The sequence below is a fragment of the Chanodichthys erythropterus genome, chromosome 4, assembly GCF_024489055.1.
Source record: "Chanodichthys erythropterus isolate Z2021 chromosome 4, ASM2448905v1, whole genome shotgun sequence".
NCBI lineage: Eukaryota > Metazoa > Chordata > Actinopteri > Cypriniformes > Xenocyprididae > Chanodichthys > Chanodichthys erythropterus.
Window position 1 is genome coordinate 18,951,838 of NC_090224.1, and position 12,400 is coordinate 18,964,237.

The window sequence follows — 12,400 nt, forward strand, 5'->3', positions numbered from 1 at the left end:
CTCCAAGTGCATCGTGAAGGCCTTCAGTGTGACGCTGGTCGGAGAGCCCACCGTTTCCGGAAGCGTGTCGAACTGTGTCGAGGAACAAACATGCCGTTAACATTTCACTGAGAGAGAGAGAGACACACACTTCACAGTCAGGATGCCCTTTAGATGAGTTTCAGCCAGGCTCATAGTATTAGGACATCAATAACTAGATGAATGATGAAGAATTATTTCAGCACATTGAACAGAATTCCCTGAGGAAAGAGAGATTAAATAAATTCAACACAAGAGACGTTGGCTGCATCCAAAATCGCTTTCTGTCTTGAGTGCTTATTTTGAACAAGTAATTAATTCACGACTGATATATCCCAGGTTAAAAAAAAGTACATTTCTATAATATAGCTACTTAAAGTGCTCTATTTTCGTACACTAATTTTATACTAAAAATTCTTCTTTAGTACTTCTTAAGATCATCTTAAGAACATCTAAGTGTACTCAACTGTGCTATTTTGAGACAGCATGAAATATGAACTAGAATGTGCTTTTAATATACTATCTCTGTATTTTAAAAAATTATTTAGATATCACTTATAGTGTATTTGAACCCATAGTGTACTACAAGTGGTATCTAAATATATTTTTTAAATACAGAGATAGTATATTAAAAGCACATTCTAGTTCATATTTCATGCTGTCTCAAAATAGCACAGTTGAGTACACTTAGATGTTCTTAAGATGATCTTAAGAAGTACTAAAGAAGAATTTTTAGTAAATTAAGTACAAAATTAGTGCACGAAAATAGAGCACTTTAAGTACATTATAGAAGTGTACTTTTTTTTGCACCACCTGGGATAGTATGTGTATGTATAGTGTGTGTGGTATGAATGTAATTAGGGTTGCAAAGGGGCAGAAAGTTTCCGGTAAATTTCCTCGGGAACTTAACCTGGATAATTTTGGAAATATTCCAGTTTGGAAACTTAACAGGAATTAACTGGAATTTATGAGAATATATGTGAATTTATGGGAATTCATTGGAAAGTTTGGGAAATTTATATACATTTCTAAATAAAATTATATAAATTCATATAAAATATATCATGTACTAAATATAAACATCTAAACGTCTGGTCATAACATGAAACAACATAGTTATTTATTTTTTGCATCCAATTAGTTCTAATTTAGTAAATATGTAAAATAAATATATTTTTATTGCAGAAATTTTTATGCATGTGCTATTTATTTCAGTGTCACATGATCCTTCGGAAATCACTGATACTCTATCAATGTTGGAAATTTCAGTTGTGCTGCCTAATATTTTTTTGGAACCTGTGACACTTTTTTCAGGATTCTTTGATGAATAAAAAGTTTAAAAAAAGAACAGCATTTATTCAAAATAAAAATCTTTTCTAACAATACAAGTCTTTATTATCACTTTTTTATCAATTTCACACATCCTTGCTGAATAAAAGTATTAAGTTGTTATAATTCAAATTTTGAACTGTAGTGTATATTGTTACAACAGATTTAAATGCTGATCTTTAACTTTTTATTCATCAAAGAATCCTGAAAAAGTATGAAAGGTTATAAAAAAAGCAGAACTGTTTCCAACGTTGATAATAAATCAGCATATCAGAATGATTTCTGAAGGATCATGTGACACTGAAGACTGGAGTAATGATGCTGAAAATTCAGCTTTGATCACAGAAATAAATTATATTTTAAAATATATTCAGTCATAATAGTCAGTTTTCTGTATTTTGATCAAATGTTATGGATGAATGTGCAGGGTAAAAACTGAAATTGCATAAAATCTGGTTGTTTTAACCAAGATTATGCTACATATAACTACATTTAAGTTCCCTGTTATAGACTAACCTGCAATTCCCTGTTTGTTCCCATTAATTCCCATATATTCCTGTTAATTCCCATGGAAAGTTTCCAGCCTTGAAAATTCCCTGAATTTTGCATCCCTAAATGCAATCCAGTAGTGATAAATTGCCCCCATGTGATCCAAATTGCTTTTAATAGGTAACATTACTCTCTTTTGCACCTGATTACAATTCTTACAAAATCATGTTATGATAAATGCTGTTTCAACTGCGTTATAATGATCATTTATGTCTGTATTAGTTTGCTTATGTACTGGCAGCATACAGATATCCGTTTAACCTGATAGCTTAGTTTATACAGGCATTTGTATTTACCCTACATGTATTCACAATCATCTTTAATGTATGTTAAATTAAGTGTTAAATGTCCAAATATTTCAGTCATAAATAAATCTAATTAATGATGTTCAATTAATCGAGGGATCCGATTTCAAGAGAGGACCCGATTTTTTTATGTACTGCATTCACCATGCTGTCATTATCATGTGACCTACAAGCATCAGTTGTGTTGCTTCACTGCCATTCACAAATCCTCTCCTGTGGCATCATGGGATAGTAAAGTGTCCATCGTATGCACACTTCAAAAACTCGCCTGAAGTAGTAGGTACTTTTTGCATACTCTTTTATGAGTACACTCTAAAAAATGTTTGGTTAAAAACAACCCAAGTTGGGTTGAAAATGGACAAACCCAGCAATTGAGTTGTTTTAACCCAGTGGTTGGGTTAAATGTTTGCCCAACGTGCTGGGTAGTTTTATTTAACCCAACTACTGATTAAAAATTATTATATGGCTGGCTTAAAATGAACCCAAAATAGGTGAGAAATTAAAAATCAGACACATAATTACTAGAGGCAACAATAATAATCAAAAGGTGTACATTTATTAATAAGCAATTTAATAAATGTTTATTGTTTATTATTCATTATCTTATTAATAAATGCTCATTTATTAAACATATTAATAAATGTTAATTTCCAGCATATTTTGGGTTCATTTTAAGCAAGCAATACAGTCATTTTTATACAACAGTTGAGTTAAATAAAACTGCCCAGCACATTGGGCAAACATTTAACCCAACCGCTGGGTTAAAACAACCCAATTGCTGGGTTTGTCCATTTTCAACCCAACTTGGGTTGTTTTTAACCCAGCATTTTTTAGAGTGTACTGTGAATTCAAACATAATTCTTTTGTCACATACTGTTTTTCGCCTACTATAAAGTAGGGAAGAATGCGATTTTTGGATGCAGCCACTTTTATCACACACAGTATGAGTTGAACTCTGACACGTTTTTCCAAACCCCTTTTGACTTTTTAAACAATCAGCAATGGCTGATATTGAAAAGAATTGTTTTTGTTGGCCAATACTGATTATCGGCCTCACCAGGTAGGAGTTGCTGGGTGGGTAGATGGTCAGCGGGCTGCGGCGGTGAAGCGGCAGTGGTACAAGGGGTGGCCGCTCTCGGGTGAACGGCGGTTTGTTCAATGCCTTGTGCAAAACTATAGCCAGAATGAGAGCCAACAGCACGAGCGCGACTCCAGCCATCAGCACAATGAACCACAGCTCACGGTAGAACGGTGAACCTCCCGCGCCTGCGCCCAGAGGACCACCGGCAGGAGTGGGAGGCTCGACACCTGAGATCATAGACAGCAGACAGAACACAACACTGCTTTAGAGCCGAGCCAGGAATGACAGTTGTCATACATTCATTTTCGCCAACCTGAATTTAGATTTGGAAAGTTCTGATTATATGAACCCTATTCAAAATTCCACCTACTTTTGCATTTATGTATTCCGAACACAGCTTCAGCACATGAAAGTGATCTGTGCACGGTATTTTTGAATCTAATTAAAAAGGTAGTTGTATTCAAGCCTTTACATGTTTAATTTTGTCCTATTAATCACATTATTTCAGGTCTACACCACAACTTTCAATCCTCAATCGCATCAATTCAGGTGTTTACATGAAGGCTGATTACTAATGGATTATGTGGGTGCATGTAAATGTACCTAGTGTGAACGAGGCTTCAAATCAGTAATTTACATTGAAATGCATGTTGCTACAATCACTTGACAGCGATTTGCATAAGCAATAGGACAGTTGTTTATCTGACATGCAGGGAGTACTGTATCCCACAGTACAATTAATTCATTTACATTTCCAGTCTAACAAATAATCATTATTTAATAGGACTGTCTAGGGATTAACTTAACCTGTTAACTGTCACCCCCACTTTTTGTTTTAGACAAGAAAATGCACTATCCAAACTTAAATGGTTGTAATTCAAGAATTCTTTGGAGTATAGACATAAGGCTGGTCTTGTTTTAAAGATGAAATTTGGCAGATTATTGTAAAAAAATAAATATATTTAATATTTTATATTTTATATAAAATATATATTTTACAAAACAAGTTTTACTCTAAATCTGCAAGGAAATCAAAGCCAAAAATCTGAACAAGTTGTGTTCCAAATTTCAGGTTGATATCTCAAAAAATGAGCTTTCAGTAAGATTTTGTTTGGGCGCAGTACCACACTTTTTCACTAGATGACAACCAAGCTCCATTACTGACCATATAAAGGCGCCTCCATTTCCATATATGGTTTGAGTGATCTGAACCATATATTTACATTATTTTCATACAATTTATGAAGTAGACATCCTATATAGAAGTAGTATGGGAAGTTTGGCAGAATTTGATATGAATTTAGCCTCTAATAAACATAAAAATAACATGTATGTAGGTTATAGATCGCCGCCACAATCATAAATGTTTTTTTTTTCTATTAAAAACATTTTTACACCTTTTTTTCTCAAAAAATTTAATTGATGTTATCTTTTGACATGAAAACAAATATGTTTCAACCAATCTTTAATGATTTTTAATGTTCATCTCTTTTTCAAAATAAAGGTCTGAACATGCCTTATGAGTATGAAAATATGCTTGTTGCAAATTGATAAATTACTGCTCCTCTGTAATTTATTTTGAAAAGCACATTCTACACATTCTAAGCTTTCAAATGATATATAGTTTGTCAAGATTAGTTTAGGTTTAGTATAGAATATTACTGTTTTAAATATGTAATGGCTGTGGGCCCACCGGTGGGCCCATGACAGTTAACAGGTTAAATTAAAAATTCTTTGGTCACATTTTAATTTAGGGTCCAATTCTCACTATTACTAACTATTTACTATGACTTTTGCTTTCATTAAACTCATAATTACTGCCTATTAATAGTTAGTAAGGTAGTTGTTAAAGGGTTAGTTCACCCAAAAATGAAAATTCTGTCATTTATTACTCACCCTCATGCCGTTCCACACCCGTAAGACATTTTTTAATCTTCAGAACACAAATTAAGATATTTTAGTTGAAATCCGGTGGCTCAGTGAGGCCTTCATAGCCAGCAATGTCACTTCCTCTCTCAAGATCCATAAATGTACTAAAAACATATTTAAATCAGTTCATGTGAGTACAGTGGTTCAATATTAATATTATAAAGCAACAAGAATATTTTTGTGCACCAAAAAAACAAAATAACGACTTATTTAGTGATGGCCGATTTCAAAACACTGCTTCAGGAAACTTCGGAGCGTTATGATTCTTACAACATGTTCTCCAACCAACACGGCCATATAGGTTGTCACTTCCCTGAAATAAGACCCATATGAGCGTTTGCTAAAATTGCACCCCTTTCGACAACAGGACACTTTCATTTTAATGCATTGTTTCCTTTTATCTGTGTCATATTCCGGGTTTTGCGTAGCTCAATTGACAGAGCATTGCAATAATAATATGCAATCATGTGATCATGCGATCGTGGGTTCAATCCCAGGAAACGCATGTGCTCATATAGACTAAGGTTAGGTTTAGGGATGGGGGTGGTTATAGTCGTTAATAAAAAATAGTTTTGCTAAATAGAAATGGAGAAATGGTGTAAAAAGTCCACACATTGCATTTAAATGAACATGGATTTTGATTGGTAATGCCAGTCATACGTCATTTCATGACGACAGATGTAACACGACACTGTCATTATTTTTACGCCCACTAGAGGGCACATGACTTCAAAACGTAAATATAGGTCGTAATAATAAGGTGCTTAGGGTCATTTTTTTGGAGGACAGTCTGTGTCGAATCATGATTCAGAATGCGTGTCAAACCGCCAAACTGCTGAAATCACATGACTTTGGCGCTCCAAATAAGTCATTTTTTGTTTTTTTGGCGCACCAAAAATATTCTCGTCGCTTTATAATATTAATATTGAACCACTGTATTCACATGAACTGATTTAAATATGTTTTAAGTACATTAATGGATCTTGAGAGAGGAAGTGTCATTGCTCCCTATGCAGGCCTCACTGAGCCATCGGATTTAAACTAAAATATCTTATTTTGTGTTCCGAAGATGAACAAAGGTTTTATGGGTGTGGAACGACATGAGGGTGAGTAATTAATTACATTATTTTCATTTTTGGGTGAACTAACCCTTTACGTTTAGGTATTGGGTAGGATCATGGGATGTAGAATATGGTCATGCAGAATAAGGCATTAATATGTGTTTTAAAAGTACTAAGTAATATGCATGCTAATAAGCAACTAGTTAACTAATATTAACAAGTAAAACATTGTATACCTTATCGAAATATTTCTGAGATGATAACTGGGCGGCACACACTGACTATAACACAACGTAACGAGGTCATGTGACCTCATAGTGGGTCGTATTCATTGTATACTGTGCAATACTCCAGAATTGAAGTCTGATAACAGCCTGAATGTCACGTCTCTCTTGTTTCACTGTCCTGATCTTTCTCTAGCAGTAATCACATAGCCGGAGGTCTCTGTAACAAGACACGTTTGCTCCGTATCTCGCTCTATCCCAGATGAGGACGGTTGATAGTTGTCCATCATCCTGCTTTTTAGCATTTAAACACAAGTGTGGTTTTAAAAAGGCATCTTGACCCATTGCAAAGAATTAATGAAATATTGATCTGATGACCTGACATTTTCTTCTCTTTATTTCAGTCCAAATGACACACAGCACGAGTGTACAAATGTTTGCAAACAGAAACATCTATAATCCATATAAGAAGCTGCACACATCTCATCTGTGTCCAAACTCAGAGGTCAAATGAACAAACGTCACAAAGAGTTTTACTCACCAGTGTCTGTGTCCGTGGTTCCTCTCATGGGGGTTCAGGAACCCCAGGAGTGTGTGTGACATGAGACGGGGCCCTCAAACAGACAGGAGAATCAACCGTGAGCGCTGACCTGAAACATTTTATAGATGTACAACACTTAAATGAAGCTATTCGGTGTGAGTCGTCTCTTCAAGGAGAGTGTGGAAAGGACAGAAACGGCGTGTGTAAGGTGTCTCTGCAGCTGTAATTGTACTCCAGGGCTCTATGGTAACAGAAGGTGATAGAGAGATCAGTTACCACAGTAAAACCGTGTCATTATGATGTGACCCAGTGATCACACAAACCCTTTTTAACTGGTACACATATTTTGCGTCACTTACTCTTTTCATCCGCAGACAGGACCTGTAAACACTAAAGTAACTGATTTTAACATGTTACATGCCTTGTTTCACAAAATCAGATATTAACACATGAACTACATCCTTTTTTTTCAATTTCATTTTACTTATACATATGTGATTTAACTGATAGTATACTTCCAATATTTTATTAAATCACAAATTAATTAACTTGTTGGCGATGCTACTTTAGATAATATGCATGCGCATGACGTCACGGTTTTCACAAATTAGCATTTTTGTAGTTTATATGGAGACGATAATGATATTGTTTTCAAAAGTTTGCCTTTTCAGACCCCCAAAATGCCATTAATGAACAGCAAAAACGCATAAAATGTTTTCCGTTTTTAGTTGAAAACGGTGGTGTATAAACGGCCCCTACGTTGAAATAGGTTTCACAGATTAGGGCATCTAAGTAGCTTTTATGAACGTGCCCTAGAAAAAAAACATTACTGGTGTGTATCTTGAAACAAAACAATTGCACTGACATATTTTAACAACAAGTTACTTTCAGTTAAACCGGCTCAAACATGCATTTTAGTCTAGGACTAGCTTAAGCCTTGTCTGTGAAACTGAGGGCAAAATATCTAAAAATAAAAATTTTAAAAAGAAAGTAGGCCTAATAAAACGGCAAAACATATGCTACAGCATTACTAAAATGACCAAACTTTAAACTAAAATTAAAATGAAAACAGAAAATATAAAAATAAAATGTAATTGAAAATATTTAAAAAACACCATTATACTATCTCAATGACCTAAATTAAACACCGCTGCTAATTTATTGTAATCTAGTTGAGATTATAATCATATTCAAATTAATTACAATAATTAGTCTTTAATCTTTTAATTACAAAAACGATTTAATATGCTAAAAATGCTTTAAAGGTGCCCTAGAATCAAAAATTGAATTTATCTTGGCATAGTTGAATAACAAGAGTTCATTACATGGAAAAGACTGAGTCTCAAACTTCTTATATAAATCTTATTTGTTTAAAAGACCTCCGAAAAACAGGCAGATCTCAACATAACACCGACTGTTACGTAACAGTCGGGATCATTAATATGTACGCCCCCAATATTTGCATATGCCAGCCCATGTTCAAGACATTAGACAAGGCAGTATTAACGTCTGGATCTGTGCACAGCTGAATCATCAGACTAGGTAAGCAAGCAAGAACAATAGTGAAAAATGGCAGATGGAGCAATAATAACTGACATGATCCATGATAACATGATATTTTTAGTGATATTTGTAGATTGTCTTTCTAAATGTTTCGTTAGCATGTTGCTAATGTACTGTTAAATGTGGTTAAAGTTACCATCGTTTCTTACTGTATTCACGGAGACAAGAGCCGTCGCTATTTTCATTTTTAAACACTTGCAGTCTGTATAATTCATAAACACAACTTCATTCTTTATAAATCTCTCCAACAGTGTGTAAAGTTAGCTTTAGCCACGGAGCACTATCAAACAAAACTCATTCAGAATAAAAAATAAACACCCAAATAAATACTATACTCGCATGACCCAAAGCATGCATGCAGTATGCATGACGAACATCTTGTAAATGCACTGTATTATAGAGTCGAGCTCGATGGGCAGGGAGCACGAGATTTAAAGGGCCAGCATCCCCTGAATCGGTGCATAGTTAATGATGCCCCAAAATAGGCAGTTAAAAAATTAATAAAAAAAAATCTATGGGGTATTTTGAGCTGAAACTTCACAGACACATTCAGGGGACACCTTAGACTTATATTACATCTTGTAAAAAAAACGTTCGATGGCACCTTTAATATGCCATGCTATTAAAGGTAATAATATAATGTAATGCAATATAATTAGTTGTGTTTGATAGTTAGACGAAATATGACAGAAAGAGTTTACTTTTTACCACAGTTTGCTATTACCCTCCGAAGGGGGTAATAATTTGGCAGGGGGTTGAAATTCGGCACAACACCTGAGTACGCAGAAATTCGTGGGCAGTAGTTAATATGCTAGATTATTTGCAGTATGTAGAGCAGGGGTTTATTTATTTATTTTCGTTCGAGTGAATATTGAGGTTTGATGTAATCTTAACCACTAAAGGCCAGTGCAGATTAAAGTGCAGATCATGGATACTATGGTGTGGATTACTCTTTTTGATCAGTAGAAACTTCGCCAAACATGTGGTTTCTACAGTCTTTGTGATGATAAAGACATGTAGTGAAAAATACAGAATTAAAGAAATAATCCTTTTTTTGTTTTCGAAACACGTTTGATGAGTCAACTTCCTGATAATTTCAACAAGTATTACAATTAAATATTCATGAGATATAATCTGCTGATATATGAGGCCACTAGATGAGTCAGTTCCTGATGCAAGTTGCGCACTATATCAAACAGAGCGTATTTAATTTATCATGACGCTCAAATGCTAATCCATTAATTCCCTGATCAGCATTCAAGCTTCGCCTGGTCGCGTTTGATGCACCGAGGGTTTATTAGTGAATTAATGTACTCTGGGATAAAATCATCGGCTGATGTAATTAATCACAGACACTCACACTAACTCACTTACAGACTGGCAGAACCAGCACTATATATAAGCAGCTGTCCTCTCAGAGGTGCTGTTTGTTAAATCAAGCACCACTGTCAGATTTTCAGAATAGCGGTTTTCAATTTATGAGTAAAACCTGATACTGTAATGGTGTTTTCACATTTTGTCCTAAAACATATTAAGGTCTGGGTAGATTTGATGGTAACCAAACAATCAGTTCTCATAATAAATGTGTTGGATGTAGAAGAAATGGGCACTTTTTCATACACGACTTTGACAAGGGCCAAATTGTTATGGCAAGACGACTGGATCAGAGTATTTCTGAAACAGCAAGGCTTGTGTGTTGTTCCCGGTCAGCAGTGGTGAGAGTTTACCAACAGTGTCCGAGGAGGGACAAACTGGTGACAGGATGTTGGGTGCCCAAGGCTCATCAATGCATGAGGGCAATGAAGACTATCCCATCTGGTCCGAGCAAACAGAAGGTCTGCTGTGGCACAAGTCACCAAAAACTGTAATGATAGGATGAATGTGCTGGAGCCAGAGACCAATGAGAGTGCTTATGATGACCCCTGACCACTATCGAAAGCACCTACAATGGACCCGCGAGTGTCAGAACTGGACCATGAAGCAGTGTGAGAAGGTTGCCTGGTCCAATGAGTCCTGTTTTTGGTTACATCACATGGACGGCGATGTGTGTGCCGCTTACCTGAGGAAGTGATGGTACCAGGATCACTATGGGACGACGACAAGCCGGTGGAGGGAGTGTGAAGCTCTGGGCAATGCTCTGCTGGGAAACTCTGGGTCCGGCCATTCATGTGGACGTAAATTTGACACGTGCCACCTACCTAAACATTGTTGCACACCAGGTACAGCCCTTCATGACAATAGTGTTCCTGGTGGAAGTGGCCTCTTTCAAAAGGATACTACACACTGCACACATCAGAAATGGTTTGAGGAACATGATGAAAAGTTCAATTCCCCAGATCTTAATCCAACTGAGCATCTGTGGGATGTGCTGGACCAACAAGTTTGATCCACGGTGGCTCCACCTCACAACCTACAGGACTTGAAGGATCTGCTGCTAACGTCTTGGTACCAAAGACTACAGCACACCTTAAGATCAGGCATAACATTATGAGCGCTGACAGGTGAATGAGTCACCCTGAATATCTCTTCATCACGGCATCTGCTAGTGGGTGGGATATATTAGGCAGCAAGTGAATATTTTGTCCTCAAAGTGGATGTGTTAGAAGCAGGAAAAATGGGCAAGCGTAGGGATTTGAGAGAGTTTGACAAGGGCCAAACTGTGATGGCTGGACGACTAGGTCAGAGCATCTCCAAAACTGCAGCTCTTGTGGGGTGTTCCCGGTCTGCAGTGGTCAGTATCTATCAAGAGTGGTCCAATGAAGGAACAGTGGTGAACCGGCGACAGGGTCATGGACGGCCAAGAGTCATTGGTGCACGTGGGGAGCGAAGGCTGGACCGTGTGGTCCGATCCAGCAGACGAGCGACTGTAGCTCAAACTGCTCAAGAAGTTAATGCTGGTTCTGATAGAAAGGTGTCAGAATACACACAGTTTGTTGCGTATGGAGCTGCATAGCTGCAGACCAGTCAGGGTGCCCATGATGACCCCTGTCCACCGCCGAAAGAGCCAACAGTGACACGAGAGCATCAGAACTGGACCACGGAGCAATGAAAGAAGGTGGTCTGATGAATCATGTTTTCTTTTACATCACATGGATGGCCGGGTGCGTGTGCGTCGCTTGCCTGGGGAACACATGGAACCAGGATGCATTATGGGAAGAAGGCAAGCCATGTGATGCTTTGGGCAAAGTTCTGCTTTTTTATTAGTAAATAAATTAATTAAAATTAAAATTATTTTTCTGTCCTAGGCTTGAAAAAGTTTGAAGACCCCTTGACCTAGCATCACACAGTGGTGTCTTTTGTACAGGCATGTATCACTCACATGCTTCAGAAAATGTAAAAAAAAAAATTTAGTTCTTTCCTTTCCCAACTACAAAAGATAGAAATAGTCACAGAAATTCAGAGCAGGATGTGTCCCACAATCCCAAAACACACACACACTCTTGGATTTTCATTCTGTTAGTAGAGCCGTACAGCTTTCTTCCAGTGTAAGCATCTTTTATACGAGCCTCATTAATTACCCGTGTGGCGTCTCTCAGTGAAGAGAGACTAATGTGTTGATGGTTCCTGACGGCCTGTGAAATGATGCAGTTGGAGCTGTCTGACATGCTGTTAATTTATCTGCATCGATTAGCTTGATTATTCATAGACATAAAGGTACGACAGCCATCACAATGATCTCTCTTTCTCAGAGAAATACAATTTCGCAGACCAACACTGAAGGAGGAACTCAAGACGTTTCTACAGAGACTGGACTCTTTTGACTTGGACCAGTAAGGAACCACCCAGGATACCCTAGCAAC